We start from the raw sequence: 24,971 nt of genomic DNA on the forward strand, positions 1-24,971 counted from the left end.
ATCAGAGCCAGCTCTTCTGTTTGACCAGTATATTATTTTCACCACACTGTATCTGCTTCTCAGTCACCAAAAGCACCTGCTAAAATGATATATATAGACTGATTAGGGGACTTCCAACCTAAGATTGCCCTGGAAACTTAATTCTTATCTTGGCTCATCTCTTCAAAACAGATGCCTCTTTTGTTGGTGACCTCAGATACACTGTTCAGAAGTACTCAAAGTATTCATTCTTTCGCCTCATATTTGAGAGCCACCCTAGCATTTTAATGAGTTCAGCAAGCCAGCCCTGCATTTCTAAACCCTTTCCAGAAGTCCAACCTTACTTACTTTGATTGACGACATTGGCTTTTCAAAAAATTACTATTTTTTTTAGAGGTGGGGGTCTCACTATGTTGCCCATTTGGAGTATAATGGCTATTCACAGGCACAATTAGGGTGCACTACTGCTGTGAACTCCAGGACTCAAACCATCTTCCTGCCACAGCCTCCTGAGTACCTGGGACTATAGGTGCAAGCCACCATGCCCAGTTGACATTAGCTTTATATACTTAATATTTCCTCAGTAACCGTTTGTCTTATTTGGCACCTGCGAAACCCTCTTCACTGATTACACCAGTTTAAAGGTGTAATTTACTCCAAGTCACCTGCCTTTATCCATGGAGTATTCAAGTTTCTTTCAGAATGAGAATTTGGAGGGTGATTATAGAAATATAAAACCAGGCCGGGCATGGTGGCTCACGCCTTGTAATCGCAGCACTTTGGGAGACCAAGGCAGGTGGATCATAAGGTCAGGAGTTTGAGACCAGCCTGGCCAACACAATGAAACCCCATCTCTATTAAAAATACAAAAATTAGCCAGGCATATAGTGGCGCATGCTTGTAATCCCAGCTACTCAGGAGGCTGAGGCAGGAGAATCTCTTGAACCCGGGAGGTGGAAGTTGCAGTGAGCCGAGATCACGCCACCGCCCTTCAGCCTGAGAGACAGAGTGAGACTGTCAAAAAAGAAAAGGAGAAGAAGGAGAAGGAGAAGGAGGAAGGAGGAAAGAGGAAAGAAGAAAGAGAAAGAGGAAGAGGAAAGAAGAAAGAAGAAGAAATACAAAACCAACTATCTATAGTAGACAGTTTATTCCCCAGAAAGCTTTTTAGGCTGAAAATGTTTCTATAGATTTCAGAGTTCCTTCTGATAGCTAAAATTTGTTTCTGTATAACAACAGAGTAGTGCCCTTTAAGCCAGTTCAGTGCACATTAAATGGCTGTACTTAGAATTATGAATCTGAGGCTTGTGCAGTGAGGCTGTAGCTCTCTGGAGTCAGTTGGCCAAGTGGGATTCCTGAGGACTGAGCAAACACACGCACAGCAGGATTTTGTCCTAAGTTTTCTTAGGCATCTTATCCAAAAACACCATTACTTGAATTTCCCAGCTTCGTTTTACAGAGAGACTTCCTTGCTATGTGTACTCCCACCTCTGTACGTCACATCATTTTCTCAGAGGAAGTACAGCGTAAAATAATAACCAGCATTTGTAGGGCACTTCTTGTGGGCCTTCTTGGGCAAATAGACATTCTCATGGAATGATCTAAAATTGTTAAGTTCTTGCACTTGCTCTGAAGTCATTTATAATCTAATTGCTGGTCTTCCTGGTATGAACAAAGTTGTTTGCTTGTTAATAAATTCCTACCATATACCCAGAGTTGTAGTTTTTTTTCTATTTAGCTAGGGAAAACACTAAAGAGTTTTCTAATAAGGAAGAATGATCTGAGTGTCTACCTGCTTTGGAAAAGATGTCTGCTGTGGATAGGAAATGATTTTGTATCCAAAAATCCTAGTACTAATTTGGAGTGTTGTAAAGATCAGGGCAGTAAATGCTAGGGAATGGGATTAATGAAAGGTGATAGTGTTCTGCATGCCTTTGAATAATTAATTTTTACTACATTTTGACTAGCTTGCAACAAAGTAGGTTAAGTGCTGTACTTTTACGGAAGTCCGTGTACAAGTCTGTGCCTTACAATGCTCAAGTGGTTGCTCACTAACCAATGGAAATAAATGACTGTTGTTTCCACAAAATTGCTTCACAGATTCTAAATGCTGTCTCTGGGACACTGGATTCTGTGCCCTTCAAGATAAATTCCATAATCAAGGGCCTGGCCCTGAATAGACTGGAGCCCAAAAATCTCACTGAAGCAAACAGATAACAGGCCAGTGAAGAATCGGAGACAAACACTCCTGGAATAGGAATCCACTACTCACCTTTATTTTAAATTGATATATAGAAATTACTATTATTAAAAAACGCACACATTTTAAGTGTTAAGTTTGATGTTTTGACAATTGTATACGTCTGTGTAATAACTACCAATAGAAGATATAAAACATTAAAATTCACCCAGAAAGTTCTCAAGTACATTTAAATCACCCCTGAGCACCTCCCTACTCCAGTGATCACTTCCTAATTTTTATCACTAAAGATTTGCTTTACCTGCTTTTGGATTATATATAAATGGCATCATATTATAATGTACTCTTTTGCATCTGGCTTCTTTCACTGATAATGCTTTAAAGACATCCATATTGTATGTTTCAGGATTACTCTTTATTGCTGAGTAGTATTTCATTCTGTAAATATACCACAATTTGTTTATTCATTTTCCTAGTGAAGGACTTTTAGGTTGTTTCCAGTTTGGGGCAGTTATGAATAAGGATGCTATCGATGTTCTTACACAGACTTTTGTTTTTGTTTTTTTGTGGATATATGTTTTCATCTCTCTTGGATAAATAACAGTAGAAAATTACTGGGTCATACGGTAAGTGCATGTTTATTAGAAACTGCCCTCTTCAAGGACTTCATGTCTAAAACACCAAAAGCAACAGCAACAAAAGCCAAAATTGACAAATGGGATCTCATTAAACTAAAGAGCTTCTGCACAGCAAAAGAAACTACCATCAGAGTGAACAGGCAACCTACAGAATGGGAGAAAATTCTTGCAATCTACTCATCTGACAAAGGGCTAATATCCAGAACCTACAAAGAACTCAAACAAATTTACAAGAAAAAAACAAACAACCCCATCAAAAAGTGGGCAAAGGATATGAACAGACATTTCTCAAAAGAAGACATTCATACAGCCAACAGACACATGAAAAAATGCTCATCATCACTGGCCATCAGAGAAATGCAAATCAAAACCACAATGAGATACCATCTCACACCAGTTAGAATGGCGATCATTCAAAAGTCAGGAAACAACAGGTGCTGGAGAGGATGTGGAGAAATAGGAACACTTTTACACTGTTGGTGGGATTGTAAACTAGTTCAACCATTATGGAAAACAGTATGGTGATTCCTCAAGGATCTAGAACTAGAAGTACCATATGACCCAGCCATCCCATTACTGGGTATATACCCAAAGGATTATAAATCATGCTGCTATAAAGACACATGCACACGTATGTTTATTGCGGCACTATTCACAATAGCAAAGACTTGGAATCAACCCAAATGTCCACCAATGACAGACTGGATTAAGAAAATGTGGCACATATACACCATGGAATACTATGCAGCCATCAAAAAGGATGAGTTTGTGTCCTTTGTAGGGATATGGATGCAGCTGGAAACCATCATTCTCAGCAAACTATCACAAGAACAGAAAACCAAACACCGCATGTTCTCACTCATAGGTGGGAACTGAACAATGAAATCACTTGGACTCGGGATGGGGAACATCACACACCGGGGCCTATCATGGGGAGGGGGGAGTGGGGAGGGATTGCATTGGGAGTTATGCCTGATGTAAATGACGAGTTGATGGGTGCTGACGAGTTGATGGGTGCAGCACGCCAACATGGTACAGGTATACATATGTAACAAACCTGCACGTTATGCACATGTACCCTAGAACTTAAAGTATAATAATAATTAAAAAAAAAAAAAAAAAGAAACTGCCCTCTTGTTCTCCAAAGTGGTTTCACCATTTTGTACTCCCATCAGTGATGTATGAGAGTTGCAGTTGCTTTACATGTCTGTCAACATTTACATTGTCGGTGTTTTTTATATTAGCCATTTTAGCACATATGAAATAATTGATTTTAATTTACATTTCCCTGATGATTAATGATGTTGAGCACTTTTTCATATGCTTATTTTTCACGTGTATATCTTTAATGGAGTGTCTTTCATGTCTTTTCTGATTTTAAAGTTGGGAGTCTTTTTATTGTAGGTATTCTTTGTATTCTGGGTATAAATCCTTTGATGGATAGATATGCTATGATTTTTTTTAAAGACTCTGTGTATTCACTTATTGGGATCTTTTTATGAACAAATTTTTTTGATAAAATCGACTTTATCAGTTTTTTATTTTATGTGTTTATGACCTCTAAGTCACAAAGAACATATTTTCTTCTAGAAGTTTTATGATTTAGGATTTTATATTTAGGTCTATGATCCGTCTCAAATCAATTTTTGTGAACAGAATGAGGTTTAGTTTTTTTCAACATGGATATACAGTTGTTTCTAGTAAGTCTTTAAACTAGTAAATCCTTCCCTTTTGTTCTTTTTCAAGATTGCTTTGGTTATTCTCGATTCTTTGTCATAGAAGTTTTATAATTAGCTCATCTTGTTTTTCAAACTTAGCTGTGCTGGGTGAGCTGTGTTCATGACACTGCATTCCAGCTTGTGTGACAGCAAGACCCTGTCTAAAAAAAAACAAAAACAAAAAACAAAAAACAAACTGCTAGAATCTTGATATGGGGTTTTGTTGAGTCTATACGTCCATTTAGAATGAAAATTTTAATAGTATTGAGTCAGCTAATCCATGAACACATTATGTCTTGTCATTTATTTAGGTATTAATTTTTTTCTCAGCAATGTTTTGTAGCTTCCCTTGCATAAGACTTGCATATCTTACATTGGACTTTTTCTTAAGCATTTGATTTTTTAAATATTTTAAATTTTTTCTTTCTTTTTTTTTTTTGAGACGGAGTTTTACCTTTGTTGGGTAGGCTGGAAAGCAGTGGCATGATCTCGGTTCACTGCAACCTCTGCCTCCCAGGTTCAAGTGATTCTTCTGGCTCAGCCTCTTGAGTAGCTGGGATTACAGGAATGCACCACCATGCCCGGCAAATTTTTGTAGTTTTAGTAGAGACAGGGCTTCATCATGTTGGTCAGGCTGGTCTCGATCTCCTGACCTCGTGATCCGCCCATCTTGGCCTCCCAAAGTGCTGGGATTACAGGCATCAGCCACTGTGCCCAGCTAATTTTCATTTTTAAGTTGTTTGTTGCTAGCATCTAGAAATACAATTGATTTTTTGTTTGTTTAGAGTTGAGTCTCGCTGTGTTGCCCAGGTTGGTCTCAAACTCCTGAGCTCAAGGGATCCTCCTGCCTCAGCCACCCAAGTAGCTGGGACTTTAGGCATGTGCCAGTGTGCCTGGCTGATTTTTGTATGCTAATCTTCAATCATGCCAACTTGATAAATTCATTTATTCTAGAAATAGTTCTTGCATATTCCATACAGTTTTATATTAAATACATACACAACAGTCTAGTCTGCAAATAATGTTTTTACTTCTTTTTCTGATTTTATGACTATTCTTCTTCTTCTTCTTTTTTTTTTTTTTTTTTTTTTTTTTGCCTTTCTGCACTGGCTACAATATCTAGTGCAACATTTAACGTGTGGTGAGCACAGACACCTTTCCTTGTTCTCTCAATCTTAGGGATAAAGGTCTTAATGTTTCATCACTAAGTATAATGTTAATTTTAAGTTTTTCATAGACCAGCCCAAAGAAGTTCCTTTCTATTCCTAGTTTGTTGAGTTTTTATTAGGCAGGGTTTTTAAATTTTGTGAGTTGCATTTTTAGCTTCTAATAAGATTATTACGTATTTCTCTTTTTTATTTTGTTAAGTTGATATATTATAGGGGTTGGAAAACAAGTGGGGCCCATGGGCCAGATCCAGCCCATGGACAGTTTTGCTGTTGTTGTTTTAGAGACAGTCTTACTCTGTTGCTCAGGCTGCCAGGCTGGAGTGCAATGACTCGATCATAGCTCACTGCAGCCTTGAGCTCCTGGACTCAAGCGACCCTCCCGCCTCAGCCTCCTGAGTAGCTGTGTCTTCAGGTGCATGTCACCACACCAGGCAAATGTAAGAAATTTTTTGTGGGTCTTGCTGTGTTGCCCATGATGGTGTCAAACTCCTGGCCTCAAGCACTCCTCCTGCCTTGGCCTCCCAAAGTGCTGGTATTAGAGGTGTGAGCCAGCACACTCGGCTCCCATGGACTGTTTTTTTTTTTTGTTTTCAGACAGGGTCTCTGTCACCCAGGCTGGAGTGTGGTGGCATGAACGTGGCTCACTGCAGCCTCAACTTTCTCGGCTCCAGCGATCGTCCTGCCTCAGCCTCCTGAGTAGCTGCAACCACAAGTGTACGCCACTACACCTGGCTAATTTTTCTTTTTCTTTTTTGCAGACATGGAGCCTTGATATGTTGCCCAGATTGATCTGGAACTCCTAGGCTCAAGTGATCCTTCTGCCTTGCCCTCCGAAAGTTGGCATTACAGGCATGAGACACAGTGGCCAGCCTATTGCAGTGGTTTTTTTCTTTTCTGTTTTTTTGTTTCTGTTTTTGTTTTTTTTTGAGACTGACTCTTGCTCTGTCGCCCAGGGTGGAGTGCAATGGTGCGATCTGCAACCTCCACCTCCCAGGTTTAAGTGATTCTCCTGCCTCAGTCTCCCAAGTAGGTGGGATTATAGGCACATGTCACCAAGCCCAGCTAACTTTTATATTTTTAGTAGAAATAGGGTGTCACCATATTGGCCAGGCTGGTCTCGAACTCCTGACTTTAGGTGACCTGCCCACCTTGGCCTCCCAAAGTGCTGGGATTACAGGTGCGAGCCACTGCACCTGGCCCTATTGCAGTTTTTAATATACATGAGTTCTCTCAGCTTTTGTCTATCAGAGAATGTCCCTACTTTTATTTTCGAGGGGTATTTTAGTTGGATATAGGACTCTATGTTGACCTTTTATTTCTTCTTTCAGTATTTTAAAGAAGTTATTTTATTGTACTCAGGCCTCATTTGTTTCTGGTGAGAAGTCATTCATCATTTTAATTTTTATTTCCCTTTCCATAATGTGTGGTTGTTCTCAATGGCTACATCTGTGCATTATATTTACTTTTCAGCAGATTGACTAGGATATGTCTAGGGATGTTTTTCTTTTTATAGAGTTTACTGAACTTCTTGGATCTATGTTTGTGTTTTTCATTAATACTGGTTCTTTCTTGGCCATTATATGTTTACATTTTTCTCTTGTCTCATACTCTCTTGCTTCTCTTCTTTGGAGATTCTAGTTATATGTATATTAGATGATTTGATATAAACCTACAGATCTCAAATGATTTTTCCTCTGCCCTTTTTCCTTTTGGTTTTCAGTTTGGATACTTTCCATTTGACCATCTTTAAGATTTTTGATGCTTTCCAAGGTTAACTTGTTAAACTTGTTTATTGAATTCTCCATTAAAAAATTTTTATTTTTAGTTATTTATGGATACATAGTTGCACTGAATTATTCATTTCTAATATTTTTATTTCTAGCGTTTCATTATATTTGTATAGTTACAATTTTCTGCTGAAATTTCCTACTACTTCATGCATGTTTTCCACATTTTCCACTCTACTTTTCAGCATTTTAATCAGTTATTTTATTGGTTTTTTTCCTTTTTTTTTTTTTTTAATCAGTTATTTTAAAGATCCAAACTGATAATTCAACATCTGGGTCTTTTCTAGTTCTGCTTCTATTGAGCCCTTCCTTTCCCTTACCATGAATCTTACTTTCCTGCTTTTGCATGTCTTGTATATTTGATTGGATGATGGACGTTTTATATTGGGGAAAAAAAGAGAAATTGAAGCAAATATTCTAAAACAAGGCATGCCCTTTGGTTTTTGTTTTGTTTTGTTAGGCCAATTTAATGGTGGCTCAATCTGATGTATATGAGTTCTAGATTGGGACTTCATTGCAGTTTTAGTTTAGTTTGATTCAGTTTGCATCTAGCTTCAAATATTTTGAATGAAGGTAGAATCAGAACTCTCATCTCACCAGGGCCTGAATTTTGGGCATTGGCAAGATTCCAGAGATCTGACTTTGCTTCATAGCTAAGCCACCAGCTTTTATCACTGTGGGAGATCTTTCCCTGCTTTACAACCTTGCTGCCAGGAGTTTTTTTTATCAATGGGCTGGGGGACAGGAGGATATTTTTCTCAACTCTCATGTGTGCCCTGCCCTTTTGTAGAGGAATGCCCACAATGCCTAGGGGATGGGTTTCTCAGCATTTCTGACCCCACTTAGCCTCCAAGAGTGCCTGTGTTGGATTTCACAACAATCCTGCCTCTGCTTTCGTTTTTAAAGGGTATTTTGCCCTTGGGAGAAGTCAAGCTCTGTCAGCTTTCCTTCTATTATCCACACCTTTAGAGTACTACACCTTGCTGTACCTCATCATCTAAGGGGTAAGATTGGTTGAAAGCCTTCATCTGTGGATTTGGGTCCTCTAGGTTCTAATGTCAAACCAGCCCCCAAGTGGTTGTGAAAATTTTGTTAAATTTCAGCAAGTTTCTCTTTTCTCCCCCATAGTATTCATCTTCCTACCATAGTTCAACTAGGAATAACAAGAGCTAGGGGGTCTCTTCTCTCTTATGAAGGACTTGCCAATTTCTGGAGTTTGGATCATTTAGGTTTCTTTGGTTTTTGTTTTTGTTTTGAGACAGGTTCTCACTCTTACCCAGCCTGGAGTACAGCCTGTAGTGATCTCAGCTCACTACAGTCCCTCTGCCTCCCTGGCTTAATTGATCCTCCCACCTCAGCCTCCTGAGTAGCTGGGACTATAGGCGTGTACCACTACGCCCATCTAAATTTTGTATTTTTTGTCGAGACAGGGTTTCGCCATGTTGCCCAGGCTGATCTCAAACTTCTGAGCTCAAGAGATCTGCCTGCCTTGGTGCCCCAGTGTCCTGGGGTTACAAGCATAAACCACTGTACCCAACCTAGATTTCTTTGTGTCCTTAGCTTTCTGATGAGTTAAACATATCTTTTATTTTCTATTTAATCTGGCCTGTTGTTGTTGTTTGCTTGAGTGCAAGGTATATTCCCTTGTGACTTCATATCAGTAGTGAATTTCAGAAATAGGAGTTTATTTTTGTAATAAAAACATTTTTTTTAGGTCAGGTGCAGTGGCTCATGCCTGTAATCCCAGCACTTTGGGAGGCCAAGGCAGGTGGATCACCTGAGATCAGGAGTTTGAGACCAGCCTGGCCAACATAATGAAACCCTGACTCTACTAAAAATACAAAAATTAGCCGGGTGTGGTGGTGGTTGCCTGTAATCCCAGCTAGTTGGGAGGCTGAGTCAGGAGAATCGCTTGAACCTGGGAGGCAGAGGCTGCAGTGAGCCGAGATCATGCCACTGCATTCCAGCCTAGGTGACAGAGTGAGACTCCCTCTGAAAAAAATAGAAAAAAAAATTTTTGAAACGGGTTTCACTGCCACACTGGCTGTGGAGTGCCATGACATGATCATAGTTCACTGCTGGCTTGACCTTCTGGACTCAAATGATCCTCCTGCCTCAGTCTCTTGAGTAGCTGGGACCACAGGCATGTGCCACCATGTCTGGCTAATTTTTGTATTTCTTTGTAGAGTTGGGGTCTGCCTTTTTCTCCCACTGCCATTTTCTCACTCAGATAGGGACACTGAGGTCTAGAGGAAAAGTCACCTGTCCAAGGTCACAAATCTAGGAGGGAACCCAGCTCCTATCATGCCACCAGGACACCTGTCTACTCAGTTTTAAATTTTTTGGAGATAGGATTTCGCTCTGTCAGCAGGCTGGAGTACAGTGGGTGAGATCACCGCTCACTGCAGCCTCAACCTCCTGGGCTCAAAGTGATCCTCCAACATTAGCCTGTTGAGTAGCTAGGACTACAGGCATGTGTCACCACCACGGCCAGCTATTTTTAAAGTTTTTTTGTAGAGACAGGTCTCACTATGTTGCCAACATGGTCTCAAACTCCTGGGCTCAAGTGATCCTTTTGCCTTGACCTCCCAACATGCTGGGATTACAGGCATGGGGCACTCCGCTCAGTCCCATGTTATATTTCTATGGGACAGCTCTGGTCTGGACTGTGCCACTCTCCCTGGACCTGGTCCCATAGGGCTGGTCGGCAGCTACCCTACTTCAACATGGCCACCTGCATCCTCAGTGCCACAGGAGCCCCCTGCCCCCATGAAGCAGTGCATGCACATTGTTGATCATGAGATGCATGGTGGTCTTGGGCATGAGACCAACCATGTGGTCACATACAGTCTTGTTGACAATGGCCATGTAGGAGTCCACCAGGTTCTGGGTGGTCTCCATTTGTTTGCACCAGCTGTGGGTCCATGGAATGCATGAAGCTGTCGGAGCCATTCTCCTTGGCCTTGTGGGCCTGCCATAGAGAACACAAGGGCATCAGGATGGCCAGGCCATGCAGCCAGGCTCCACGAATTCCCAGGATCTCAGCCCCTCCAAAATATCTGGAACATTGAGGCGCAGAGAGAAGTGACTGTACTGAACACACACCCAGCTCCCTACACGCTCTAGAGGGTTTCAGGTCTCTGCATTTCAGGACCCCAGACTCCCCTGATCAAGCCTCATCTTAGTTCTCACTCTAGTACCCAGAATTTGCCTCCATTTCCAATCCAGAAATTAGAAAAGAACATCTCCAGGTCCCTTGCTTGAAGTCCTGGCCAGAGCTGGTGCCAGGCTGCAGACACCTGGCAGGAGGCAAGAGAAGGGCATACTCACTTTCTCCTTCTCCTGGGAGGCCCACGCACCAACATTGCTAATGCCACTGCCACTAGGCAGCACAGCCAAAGTAGACGCACACAGGAGAAGGGGAAGGGTTGAGTGAACCTGGGACACTGCACCCTAACTTTAATGTGTTGTTGAATTCAATTTGCTCATATTTTGTGGAGGATTTTTGCATCAATATTCATCAGTGATATTGGCCTGTAGTTCTCTGTTTTGGACGCATCTTTGGTGTTGGTATTAGGGTAACACTAGCCTTGTAGAATGAGTTTGGAATAGTTGGGTAAGGTCTCTAGTTTTGGAATAGCTTGAGTACGGTTGGTATGAGTTCTTTAAATGTTTAGTAGAATTCAGCAGTGAAGCACCAGGTCCCAGGCTTTTCTTTGCTGGGAGACTTTTTATTACGACTTCGATCTCAGTATTTGTTATTGGTCTATTCAGGTTTTGGATTTCATCATGGTTCAATCTTGCTAGGCTAGATGTGTCTAGAAATGTATCCATTTTTAGTAGGTTTTCCTATTTCTTTGCATATAGTTGCTTATAATAGCCAGTACTGATCCTTTGAATTTTTGCAGTATCAGTTGTAATGTTTCCATTTTCATATTTGATTTTATTCACTTGGGTCTGGGTCTTCTGTCTTCTTTTCTTAGTCTTAGTTAGGCTAAAAGTTTCTCAATGTTGTTAATCCTTTACAAAAACCAACTTTTCAATTCATTGATACTTTGCTTTCTTCATTTCATTTATTTTGCTCTGATCTTTATTATTTTTTTTCTTCTACTAATTTTGGGGTTGGCTTGTTCTTGCTTTTCTGTTTCTTTAAGGAGCATTGTTAGGTTTTTTATTTGATGCTTTTCTACTTTTTAAAAGTAGGTGTTTATAGCCATAAACTTCCCTCTTAGTCTTGCTTCTGTCATGTCCCATAGGTTTTGGCATGTTGTGTTTCCATTATCATTTGTTTTAAGAAATGTTTCAGTTTCCTTCTTAATTTCTTCATTGACCCCCCTGGTCATTCCAGAGCATATTATTTAATCTCCATGTGATTGTATAGTTTCCAACATTTCTCTTGTTACTAATTTCTAGTTTCATTCCATTGTGGTCAGAGAAGACATTTGATATTATTTTAATTTTTAAAAATTTTTAAAGACTTGTCGTTTGACCTAAGATATGGTCTATCCTTGAGAATGATCCATATGCTGAGGAAAAAAAAAATGTGTATTCTGTAGCCCAAGGGAGAAGACACCTGCCCCCACTCTGCTGCAACACACAGCGCTCTGCTCAGGGATGGGGCAGTGATGTGCTGTTGTTATACAAGGGGTTCTGTCGGAGAGGGAACAGAAGTCTGTTCTGTAGTGTTTACCATTTTCCATGGTGCAAATATTCCATGGCTCATGTCAAGCTGCCACCATCTTCTCAGCCTGAGCTTGTTTGTACTCACCCTTGGGAAGGCTATCCAAGTATTTGAAAGGAGGTGGGTGTGGTGATCTAAAGTGTATCTTTATTAGATACACTCCAAGCCCAGTTATGCTATGGTTCTTGCAGACTCATAGAGGAGCTACTTGGTGGTCTCAGATAAGATCTGGAAGAATTCTCTGGGCTACCAGGCAGTAGAAACTCTTATTCCCTACCTGTAATTTCTCTCCAAAAAAATTGTCTATGTGTCTGTCTGTCTGTCTGTCTCTCTCTCTCTCTCTCTCTCTGCTGAGTCATTTGGAGCTGGGCCACTTGGGCTGACAGAGCATCCCTATGGCCACCACCACTGGGACTGCACTGGGTCAGACCTAAAGCCAGCAAAGCACTGGGTCTCACTCAAGGCCCACTGTCAACACTATGTGGCTATTGCCTATGTTCACTCAAGGTCCTGGGGCTCTGCAGTCAGTAGGTGGCAAAGCCAGTCAGGCTTGTGTCTTTCCCTTCAGGGCAACCAGTTCCCTCAGGCCCTGGTGCATCCAGAGATGCTGTGTAGGAGCCAGGGACTGGAGGCAAAAAGCTTAGAAACTTAGCTGGTGCTTTATTCTACGGCAGCTGAGCTGACGCTGAAACCATGAGACAAAGTCCTTCCCACTCTGCCTTTCCCTTTCCACAGGCAGAGGAGCCTCGCCCTGTGACCACCACCACAGGCCCACAGGGAGTGCTGCCAGGCTACTGTTGATGTTTACTTAGGGCCCAAGGGCTCTTAAGTCACTTGTGGTGAATGCTTCCAGGCCTGGGACTCACCCTTCAAGGCAGTGGGCTCCCCTCCAGCCCAGGGCAGGTCAAGAAATTCCGTCTAAGAGACAAGGCCTAAAATCAGTGACCACAGGAGCCTATTTGGTGCTCTGCCCCACTGTGGACAGGCAGGTACTTAAGCTGCAAGACAGAGTCCCTTTTACCTTTCCCTCTCCTTTTCTCAAGCAGAAGAGGTCTCTCACCACAGCCACCAAAGCTGGGAATGTGCTGGGTCCCACCTGAAGCCAGCATGTCTCAGAGCCTTTTTCCAGGCCCATAGCAGACTACCTGGGTACCACCGTTGGCTGTGCAGGGTGGTGCAAGCATTTGGACTTGGGAAGAGGGAGGAAAAGAACACGCACAGGAAGGTCACAGTGTAAGCAACAGTATGGAGGTGGGAAAGGTCAGCTCATGGATAGAAAAAGTTGATCCAATTTGGCAGGGCCCACAGGGAGATATGGTGCAGTGGTGAGAGGTGGGCCACGTCAGAAAGAACCTTGAATGCCAGGCTGAGGTGGGAGGCATTTCCTGTCGTATAGAAGGTGCCATGAGGTGGTGGGGAGGGTAACATGATGAAAGGATATTTGGGAGGATGGATCTGGCATCGGTGATGGGTAGGGGTAAGGAGTGAACAAAGCCAGAGGCTTTGTTCAGGCTTAGCTGTTTAAAGGCAGTTTCTACACTGAATTTCAATGTGGATCCAAGCATGCATGGGGTAGATGATTTGGAAAAGCAAAACCATTCCCTTCCCATTACAACACAGTTTCCCAGCTGAGCTCATCACCAGAGTCCTACAATGCAGACAGTCGAACTACCCCAAACTCTGTCCCTAGAAGCTGTGACCCAGAGGGAGTCCTTGTCCAACTGTAGCCCGAGGACACTGCAGCCTGAGCAGGACTGCACCTGTTCCCTCCCAGGAGCCTCATCTCTGTCTGGCCAGGCTTTCGCTTCAAATGTCCTCAACTTTGGCTTCAAAATCTGTTGGGTCAGATTCATGGGAGCTCTGGCCTCCTTTGGGTTAGGGATTTTTAAATAGTGTTTTCAAGCAGGCAGTAGATCAACTCTGCTTGCTTACTTCTGTGTGCATCTACTGTTCCCTGGCCCCAGATCTTCTTTTTCCTTGGTTTATCCTCTCATTGTGTTGCAGCACATCTTCCAGTAGCTTCCTGAGACAGAGTGAATGGAAGCCAAGCTTTCTGACCTTCACGTAGTTTAGAATGTTACTGTTCTACCCCAACTTCTGATTAATAGTTTGGCTGGATATAATGCTGTAATTTAAATGTAACTTCTCATCACATTGGGAAACATTGCTCTATTATTTTCTAGTTCCCAGTGTTGTTGGGAAGAAGTCGGTGCCATGTGGAGTCTTGGCTCTTCATATATGACCTGTCTTTTCTCTCTGGAAGATTTTAGGATTTTCTCTCTGTTCTTAGTTTTCTGAAATTTCCCAATTATGTGCCCTGTTGTAGATCCTCATTCACTGTGTTGGTCACTTGGTAGATTTTTTTGAACTAGAAAATCATGTCCTTCTATTACAGGAAGCCACCAGCAGGTTTGTCTGAGCTGAGTAATCACATTATTTTCTTCCAAGGACAAGAGGTATCAAGGCTCTGAGAACCTTACAAGTGGATGTGGGGAAAGGGTGCCTGAAGTGAATCCAACAAAACTGCTGCAGCACCCACTGAGCTCATGTCCTAGGGCCAGGCTCTGCCTGAGGGCAGTAGACATGGGTGATACCCACTTCCTGCCCAGTCCCATGGTAGGGCTTAGGACACACATGGTCCAGGAGGCCCCCAGCCCCGGGCTACCTTTACATGCACCTGCCTGCATGTAGCAATCAGTGAGCCACAGGACAACTTAGGGGAAAGGGCAGCTCCAGAGAGCAGGAGAGGAGGGAGGTAAATAATCACGGAGTGGGGAGTGGCCTTGTTGGGAAGGGGCAAAGGCAGGACCATATGTTTTGTGTGTGTGTGTGTGTGTGTGTGTGTGTGTGTGTGTGAGTGATATGTATTTTGGAAAATGGAGAGAACAATTTGCCCCTTTTCTGGCCACTGCACCCCGTTTTTCATGAAGTTTTTCTTCCCATCATGTACTGAGTGTCTCTGTCTCCTCTAAATTCATATGTTGAAGCCCTAACCCTCTGCACGGCTGTATTTGGAGATGAGGCTTCTCAAGAAGTCATTAAGGTTAAATGAGGTCCTAAGGGTGGGGCCCTGATTCAGTAGCATTAGTGTCCTTATAAGACGAGACACTAGAGAGTGCAGTCACTCTCTGTCTGCACAAATACAAAGAAGAGGTTATGTGAGCACACAATATGACAACCAGCTACGGGACAAGAAAAGAGGCCTCAGAATGTAACCTACCTTGCTGGCACTTAGGTCTTGGATTTCCCAGCCTCCAGAACTGTGAGAAATAAGTGTTTGTGGTTTAAGCCACCCAGTCTGTGTTATTTTGGCATGGCAACGTGAACTAATACATCTCCCCACCCTACTTCAACCACATGACACTAGAGGGGTTGGCAGTTTTAGTGTCCCAGCTACCCAGCCAACCCAGATCACACCAAGCAGAAACTTTCTTCTGGAGTTTTCTGAATAGGAACTAATGGAGGGGAGCACCATCCTTTGTTGGGGGCAAAGCCAGGAAGATGGAAGTCTCGTGCTACCAACAGCCTGACTCCAACCTTGTGGGGAAAGTTTCTCTGAGAGCACAAAACTCATCTGCAGACTGAGGTGGAGACAGAGACAAGGGAAAGAGCCTGCAAATCCTGACTGCACTGGTGACTCTGAGACCAGGTATTCCTGAGGCCCAGCTGTTCCCTGCCCTGCACATGGCTAACTTACTGACCAATGAACTTCCCTTCTTGCCTAAGGCAACTCAAGTGAATTTTCTGTCACTCACCCCCAAAGAGCCCTGACTGCAATGGCAGGGCATGGCAGGGCTGGGCTGGCTGTGGTAGAGGACAGTGTGGGTAGAATCAGCTGTGACAGGCACACAGGAAGTGCAGTTATCGAGTGGACTCCATGAGATCTTCCTCCAGCCCCGACTGTGAGCAAAGCTAGGCTCATATGCTCAGTAGGTCAGAGTGAGCGATTTGGTCAGAGGTGCCATGCTCAGGGCCATCTTTCTATGAGTCAGACTCTTCAGCATCAAAGGCTTTGCCATCAGAGATAGTTTTAGTCATATCTTGGGTTCACTTTATCAATTGCTGTTCCCCTATTTTCAGGATCTTTACACTAGGCTGCCCCACGTGGGTGTTAGGAAGCCATAGGCATCCTGGCCAGAAGCCCAGACCACAAAAAGGACTTCCGCCAGCCTGCCCCGGGTTCCAGAGGGCAGGATCAAGGGGTGGTGGGAGGATCCCAGCCTGGGCAGTCATGACATGTCCACCACTCTTGATCTGTCTTCTGGAACTTTTCACCTCTCCAGTTTGGGTCCTGGTGGGGCACACATGGTAAAGACAATGAACGTCCATGTCTCCGACTAGTTTTCCCATCAGAAGTGGTCGTTGCACCAATCACCCTCCTCCACTAAAACTGGACAGACCAAGGGCCACTTTCCTAATGGATGGGTCTTCTTGGTCCATCTCATGCTCCTAACAGAGTTCCCTCCCTACGATGGGAATGTGCCATGCCAGGAGAGCCCTCTTGACCCAGCCTCCAGCCAAAGCCAGTCCCCCTGCCAAGCAGGCCCTAGAGTTACACTGGAGGGTGACAGGCTCACCTGGAAACTTCTTGTTGAATATTGTCAGTTTCCCACACAAGTGCAGCTTGGCAGTTTAATTCAAATTAAAAACAGGAGACTGCTGCTTCAGTCTCGACTGCTTGAAAATTAGGCCGTGTAGAGCTTTTGTTTACTGGAAATTGTGGAGTCAGACATTGTGCAGATTGACCCAATAGCTACAGCAGGTACACACATAGGGCGCCAACCAAGGACAAGTGTGCACACGCACACATACACACAGCAGAAAATCGAGAAATAAACTCTTTTAATTTTAGCTGTCATGGCAGTTTTGTGTCATTTCCCCAAAATATACAAATTTTATTTTATGATTTCGTCTATTTAGAATTACTTAAGGAAAAGGAGATGTGAGTGCAGTGGCTCATATCTATAATCCCAGAACTTTGGGAGCCTGAGGCAGGAGGATCACTTGAGCCTGGGAGTTTGAGACCAGTCTGGGTAACATGGTGAAATCCCATCCCTATACAAAAATATGAAAATTAGCCAGATGTGGTAGCATGTACCTGTGGTCCCAACTACCCAGGAGACTGAGGATCCCTTGGGCCAGGGAGGTGGAGGTTGCAGTGAGCTGAGATCACATCACTGCACTCCAGCCTGGGTGACAGAGTGAGATCCCATGTGAAAAACAAAGAAAGAGAAAGAGAAGAGAAAAGAAAAAGAAGAGAAAGGAAAAGAAATAAGAGAAGAGAAAAGAAAGGAGAAAAGAAAAGAGAGGAGAGAAGAGAAAAGAGGGGAGGGGAGGAGAGGGGAAAGGAGCAGTGGGATCTTGATATCTGGTATGGGGAAACTTAAGTGGATACATCTGAGAACTTCGAACCTCCAGTTTCCACTCAATGCTCTGGGCTAAAAGAAGTAGCTCCCTTTCCTTGCTAAGAGAAGGGCAGCTGTCCCTTGCCTGGAGACTAGGCAAAGAGCCTCCAACAAGGCCTTACAGCAGGATGAAGTGTGTCATCATTGCTGCCCCACATTGACACCAGGCTATGGTCATTCCTCATCATGGCCCAAGGTCACAAGCACAGTCTGGTCTGGGAGAATGATTTTTTGCCAAAAATGTTGCAATAGCTTCCGAGTGTGTACTGGCAGAATCTGGGAGAGGAGGTGGAGGACTGGACATAAGGATGTTGGACCATGGGGAGACTAAAGGCTGTATACATGAGAATACACTGAAGTGGGAGCACTCTCAGGATTTAATGGCTTGGCAAGGACACCTGGGGCTCTAACATGCTGCTGCAGTGGCTCCTTGAAATGTGGATGGAACAGTTGCTGCAGGGAATTAGGTGGAGATTATGGAACTGCATTTGCAAAGCATCAAAGAAGCCGGAAAGTACAGGGAGGTAGGAATGTTGGAATGGTTCGTTATATGCCAGCAGATTCGGAATCCACCACTTGACTACGTGCCCTTGGAAACCTCACAGGAACTCCCCTCTCTAGGCTAACAAGGAAGGCACTAGTGAGAAGGGCACCTGAATCTTTCAGAGACTCAGGGCACTATCCTTTGTAGGCCAGGATTGACAAGAGGAGATGCTGCCGTGAGACCAGGCTTCGTGGTGTCAGTGGGAATGGTGGAAGGCCAGAACAGCAGATGCCAGGTGGTGGCACTTCACCATCATCAACAATGTGGATGTAATTAACTTAATTGGTAGGAAGGCTAGAGTGATAACCAGGATGCGTTGACCTCCAGGGATCTGTTGTATTGGGTAAAAACTGATGGCATTCCTGGGGAGAGTTATATAGGCAGTTGACTAGGGTATTTTGTTGTTTGGAGATAGGATCTTACTCTGTAGGCCAGTTTGGAATGCAGTGGCACAATCATCTCTCTCTGCAGCCTCAACCTCCTGGGCTCAAGTGATCCTCCCACCTCAGCGTCCCAAGTAGTTGGGATTACAGGCATGCACCACGATGCCTGGCTATTTTTTTTTTTTTTTTTTTTTTTTTTAATTTTAGTGAAGATGCGGTCTTGCTATGTCGTCTAGACTGGTCTCAAACTTCTGAGCTCAAGCAATCCTCCTGCCTTGGGCTCCCAAATTGTTGGGATTACAGGTGTGAGCCCTAGGATATTTCCTGATTTGTATATTCAGGAAACAACAATAATAAGATCTGGCACGCAGAAGGCTGCAACAGAAAGTTACAATTTCCTACCCAGATTTCAGACTGAGACAATTGAGACCTATAGCTCATTGATTGTAGGGGAGGCTGGGTATTCTTGGAAAAAGATCCTGCAACATTACTACATGGTATTCATTAATTATTCTCCAAAGGGATGTGGGGTCATTGATGAAAGTAACTGTAGCTGATGAAAAGGGAATACCCAGACTGTTTGAGGGCCGTTTATATAGGATTAGAGCTGACCCTGACCCCAGAAGACCCACAATGCCACGATGTCCCCTCTCCAAAAGACTGAGGACGTGTGAAGATTAGGTAATAAATGGATCCCTGGATTAAGAGGCTGCAGCCCCATCTGGTTGTCATTTATCTGTCCCTAAATATGCAATTGATATAAGTATGCTTAGAAGGTAACAGAGCTCTCACTTTACCCCCTGAGCTGTAGGTATGAGCCACTATAGTAGGAAGAGCCCGGGGGAAGTCTCTGAAACTCCTTCTTCCCACTTCCAGGAGCAATGCAGTATTCCAGGTGGAATCACAGAGATTTAGCACCTCCCTCAACTGTGACTGCCAGCTTATGATAGTATTCTTACATTTCCCCACCTGTCCCTTGTGCTATTCTCATCATCATTTTATTTCCACCCATCATAAATCCCACCATATGTTACTACGTTTGCCTCAATTATTTCTAGACATCAAAAAATGAGAAAATAGGATCTTTTCTATTTATCCATGTATTTATTATGTCAGTGGTCTTCATTCCTTTGTGTAGATCCAAATTTCTATCTGGTGTCATTTTTCTTCTGACCAAAGAATTGTTTTGAACATTTCTCAGAGTGCAGGCGTGCTGATGATTATCCTGGCTTTTCTTTGTGTGAAAAAGTCTACATTTTGTGTTCATTAAATTTTTTGAAAATGTTTTATTCCGTTTTTCTTTTCTTTTTTTTTTTTTTGTAGAGATGAGACCTCACTATGTTGATCAGGCTGGTCTTGAACTCCAGGCCTCAAGCAATCCTCCTGCCTCAGCCTCCTAAATTGCTGGAATGATTACAGGCATGAGCCACCACACCTAGCCTCACTGACTTCAACTGCTTTTAATCCCATATCTGCAGAGGTAACTATTTCATCTCTAGTCATTCTTTTTGTTTTATTTTGAGACAAGGTCTCACTGTGTTGCCCAGGCTGGAGTGCAGTGGTGCAATCACAGCTCACGGCAACCTTGACCTCCTGTGTTCAGGTGATCCTCCTGCCTCAGCCTCCTGAGTAGCTGGCACTACAGGTGTGTACCACCATGCCTGGCTATTTTTAAAAATTGTTTATAGAGCTAGGTCTCCCTATGTGGCCCAGGCTGGTCTTGAACTCCTGGGCTCAAGCAATCCTTGCATCTAAGCCTCCCAAAGTGCTGGGATTACAGGCGTGAGCCACTTCACCCAGCCAGTGTTTATTTTTTATTTTTATTTTTTTGGTCAATATATCTTCCATTTCTCTCTTCTCATCATGTTCAAACTTTTTAGCCTCCTTGAACATATGGAGCATATTTATAATATGTTTTTTAATATCCTTGTCTGCTAATTACATCATCTGTGTCATTTCTGGGCCTATTTCCATTGATTTATTTCTCTCCTGGTTATAGGCACAGTTTTACCTATGGGTTTTTTGTTTGTTTGTTTGTTTTTTGAGACAGGGTCTTACTCTGTCACTCAGGCTGGAGTGCACTGGTGTGATCTCATCTCACTGCAATCTCTGTCGCCCTGGTTCAAGTGATTCTTGTGTCTCAGCCTCCCAAGTAGGTGGGACTACAGGTGTGTACCACCATGCCCGGCTAAGTTTTATATTTTTAGTAGAAACAGGATTTAGTCATGTTGGCCAGGCTGGCCTTGAACTCCTGACCTCAGGCTATCCACCCATTTTGGTCTCCTAAAGTGCTGGGATTACAGGTGTGAGCCACTGCACCTGGCTTTGAATCTTTTTTTATATGCTTATTGGCCATTTTTATTCTTGTGGGAAGTGCCTGTTTCTCCTTTGCCTATTTTCTGGCCAACCTCCAAAGTGACATTTCACTTAATTTTTATCCTGTTGATTGAAAGCATTTTAACTTAGTGATTTTAATGTAAACAGGAGCAGGACAGACTATAATTATCTAGATCTTGCTCTGTCACCCAGGCTGGAGTGCAGTGGCATGATCATAGCTACCGCAGCCTCGTACTCCTGAGCTGAAGCAATTTTCCTACCTCAGCCTGCCAAGCAGCTAGGACTACAGGTGTGTGCCACCACGCCCAGATAATTTTTAAAATTTTTTGTAGAGATGTGAATTCACTATACTGCCCAGGCTGGTCTTGAACTCCTGAGTTCAAGTGATCCTCCCACCTTGGCTTGCCAAATTATTGGCAAGCCAAATTATAGATGTGAACTATATAATTTGCTCCAGGCAAGAGCTCATTTTGTTTGCTAATGGGGTTCTTGGTATCTTTTCATATTTGAGGCTTTGGTGATAGTGCTGGAGTATTACACTCACCATCCGAGGTTTACAGGACTTTTGTTTTAATATTGAACAGATGGAACTGTTTAGTTCTGCATCTTTGCAGGCACAGAAAATGTGCCTACCAGAACTCTGCTTTATATCCATTTAAAACAAAAAGTAATACAGTAAAACTTTGCCTGGCTTTGAAAGAAAAGAGTATTCTGATTTAATTCTATTAACTTGGAAGTGTAAAGGTGAAAGAATTCAAAACTTACATTTCCTGTTGAACACAATTTGAAAATATAGGCAGTGATGCCACTTTTCTTCTCTAGTAAGTTTGGACATTCTGATCTACTTGGTGTTTTATTATAGAACTACTAGTGTGCCTGCAACTTACATTGTGAAGGCACATTTTAAAAACTTGAGAGGTAAGAGTGTAAATGGTATTGAGTGAGATCAGGCTGGATGAGAACTGACACTTGTAAATACCCTTTTTAGACAGAATCTCTGACTGCCACTTGTTTTCTTATTTAACTCATAAAAATAAAACACATCAGATGGAGGGTGGGAGTAGGAAGGAGATTTATGTCTTTTAATTACATGTCATTGTTTCATATAAAGACAGAACATATAGTATCCCTGGCTTTGGACTTACAGAAGGAAACATTTTTCTACCTGCTGTATGCCAGAGGTTCTTGAACACCTGGAGGGATTACTGCAGCACAGATTGCTGAGCCCTACTCCAGAGTTTCTGATTCACCAGGTCCAGGGTGGGGCCTGAGAATTTGCATTTATAAAAAGTTCTCAGGTTCTTCTGGTGCTGCTAGTCCAGAGGCTACATTTTTGAGAACCACTCCTGTCTACTAACTGTAAATTGCAGAACTCTAGAAAAAAGCTTAGTTTTGTGTGGGAAAAGAAGTACACAGATTATGGAGGAAGTCATGAAAGAGTCAACCCTTGATCCCAGTCTAGTGTGGAATTCAGGTAACAAGCAATACACAGTGACGTAACACAATTCTTGGTTTTCATGATTGCAAGTCATAGCCACGTATCAAGTGAGAAATTCAGTTTCATTTGAAAGGCTTAGAGAGGCCAGGTGATTCTAGAAAAATAGGCCTTGTATTTGCCTTCAAGTGGTGAAGAGTGCTTATTAAATTGAAAGCTTTGTATTTTCTTTTTTTTTTTTTTTTACTATTTTATTTTTTTTGAGGTGGAGTCTCAGTCTCACCCAGGCTGGAGTGCAGTGGCATGACATTGGCTCACTGCAACTTCTGCGTTCCGGGTTCAAGTTATTCTCTTGCCTCAGCCTCCCGAGTAGCTGGCATTGCAGGTGCCCACCACCACACCTGGCTAGTTTTTGTATTTTTAGTAGAGATGGGGTTTCACCATGTTGGCCAGGCTGGTCTTGAACTCCTGACCTAAGGTGATACACTTGCCTAGGCCTCCCAAAGTGCTGGGATTACAGGTGTGAGCCACCACAACCAGCCCAAAAGCTTTGTGTTTTTAAAGATATTAGACATGTTTCTTGTTTTAAAAATTAATAATGTAGGATAATAAGAATAATGTTTTTCCAAAAAAGAGAAATCATTGTGATTATTTTACCTTATTGGAATGTTGGATAAAAAGTCCACTTCATTAATAATCAAACATGCTATGGATTTTCCGTTTTTATAGGATTTGTGTTTCAATTGAGGTAATACTGATAATTCTTGTGCTCCATCTGAAGATGAAAAATATAGGCCAAAATCATCAACCATGGATAGATGCTGGATAATGAAGACAGCTCTGGAGGAACACAGACACACACACACACAGACACACATATATAAAGGATAAACACATATATTTTTTAAAGTTTATTTTTAAAGTTTTAAAGCAAAAGCCAGCCCCTCCCCTCTCCGAGATTGGATGGCCCCTCTCCTCTCCTGGAGTAGGCAGGCCCCGCCCCCTCCCAAAGTGGGAGGGGACAGCAGTTGCATGGTCAGCTTTCCTTGTGATGCCACAGGTTTCTCTGGACACACTGCTGCCTGGCCACGCCTACTTTCCCTTTAATCTTCCTCATTGACCAATAGACTTGGAGCATTAAGGCCATGCCCCTATTCTACAGTCTAGTGGTTCCCTGGTTATGCCTCCTCTGGCTCAGTGGCACAGCTGCCTGGTAGGTGACTGGAGGTGTTCGCTGATGTGGCCCCAACCCTGCTTCCCTCCCCACCCCGTGATGTTAGAAGAAACTCGACAGAGCTAATTGGCAGCAGCCAAGAAAAAGGTAAAACTCACCAGGTCATGGCCCCCCAACCCAGCCACAGATCCCCTCCAATGACAAAACCGTTGCCAGAGTCCATACCAGTCCTGAGGAATACCGGACTGGGCCACCCAACCCCGGCGCCTCTGGGCTCCCCTCACCAAAGTCTTGTCAGTCAGCCCCCCCCTTCACCAAGCAGCCCAGCCCCTGACCTCGCCAATCACCCCAGGGTGATGTTGGGTGGGTGACTCCTGGGGCTCCCTGTTCCATATTCAGCCCTCACATCCTGCTATGCCAAGCCTGACCTCCCTGGGTTTTTTGGACTCACTTCTCTAAGGACCTGGGTCCCCCAGCCCCAGCCCCAGCTCCCACCCCCATTGCCAGTCATCCCTTGGTGACTTTGGGCTGGTGACTCGTGGGGTTCCCTGCTGCTTGTGGGGTTCCCTGCTGCAGACTCTGCTCTTCCCTCCTGCTGACCCAAGTCTGACCTCCCTGGGCTCTTTGGACTGGTGTCTCTAAGGACCTGGGTCCCAGCCTTACGTCACCTTCCCACATCGTGGTTCAGTGACTCAGCCATTGCACTGATGTGGTTCCTCCCACCCCCAGGAGGAGTGGAATGTAGTGATGTCACAGTCCTCCTAGGAACTGTCATTGCTGCTGCAAGACCAGCCTTTGATCTTACGACCCAGTCCCCTGAACATTCTCACCCCATTTCTGGTTCCTCTGGTTGCAGCACAAATTTCCAGCTGGAAGGGGAATGGGGAATATGGGACCTAGGAACAAGAGGTTACAGGCTGCCTTATTCCCTTCTCATAGACAGTGACAGTGGGAAAAGCCTACACATCCCCCATGAACTAAAAACGTTGACAGTATCTCTGGGTGGCAATGGGGTAATTGTTTTGGGTTGGTTGTCTCCCAGGTTTCTATTCTCCAGAGAGACTTTAACATTTTTTTCTGAGTTCTCCACCTCATATTCTAATTCTCCACAGTTCTGGGACCAGACTGCCCTTCAGTCAGTGGTCTCCGAAGTGAGATTTGCTCATCTGTGGAATAGATCTTGGGAAACTGAACTTGACAAGCTTGAATCTTCCTCATATCATCCCAAGTTGGGGTACTTTGAGTGCCACAGGATAAATGTGAGAGATCTTTCTGAAGCATCAGTTTCCCTCGATTCTGCTAAGAAAAAACATTAAAGTACTTAGGGATGACAGTCACAGAGGTTTCTAAGAGTATATCACAGTTCTCTCTGAAATGAGACTTGGGTTATCCTCTTTCTGAAAAATTTCCAGATTTAACAAAAAAGCTGGCTTCTGCCAGGAGGGCACATTGATATAAAATTTGAGAGGTACTGGTGCACTTCTTCACACTAACAGATGTGTGAGGATGTATGACTAAACCACA

At 43.4% G+C, this 24,971-nt stretch overlaps 1 protein-coding gene across 8 annotated transcripts in view; it reads left to right on the plus strand.

Moving 5' to 3' along the window:
- The window catches only part of LOC126958080 (uncharacterized), a 57,838-nt gene that overhangs the window by 18,834 nt on the left and 14,033 nt on the right, over nucleotides 1-24,971 (plus strand). For 7 of the 8 annotated variants that reach the window (XR_007727060.1, XR_007727059.1, XR_007727058.1 and 4 more), the window contains one exon: nucleotides 19,825-19,981. The gene's annotated coding sequence lies outside the window, so the exon portion shown is untranslated. The other variant, XR_007727065.1, reaches the window with a different exon arrangement.

Source organism: Macaca thibetana, chromosome 7 (genome assembly GCF_024542745.1).
Source record: "Macaca thibetana thibetana isolate TM-01 chromosome 7, ASM2454274v1, whole genome shotgun sequence".
NCBI lineage: Eukaryota > Metazoa > Chordata > Mammalia > Primates > Cercopithecidae > Macaca > Macaca thibetana.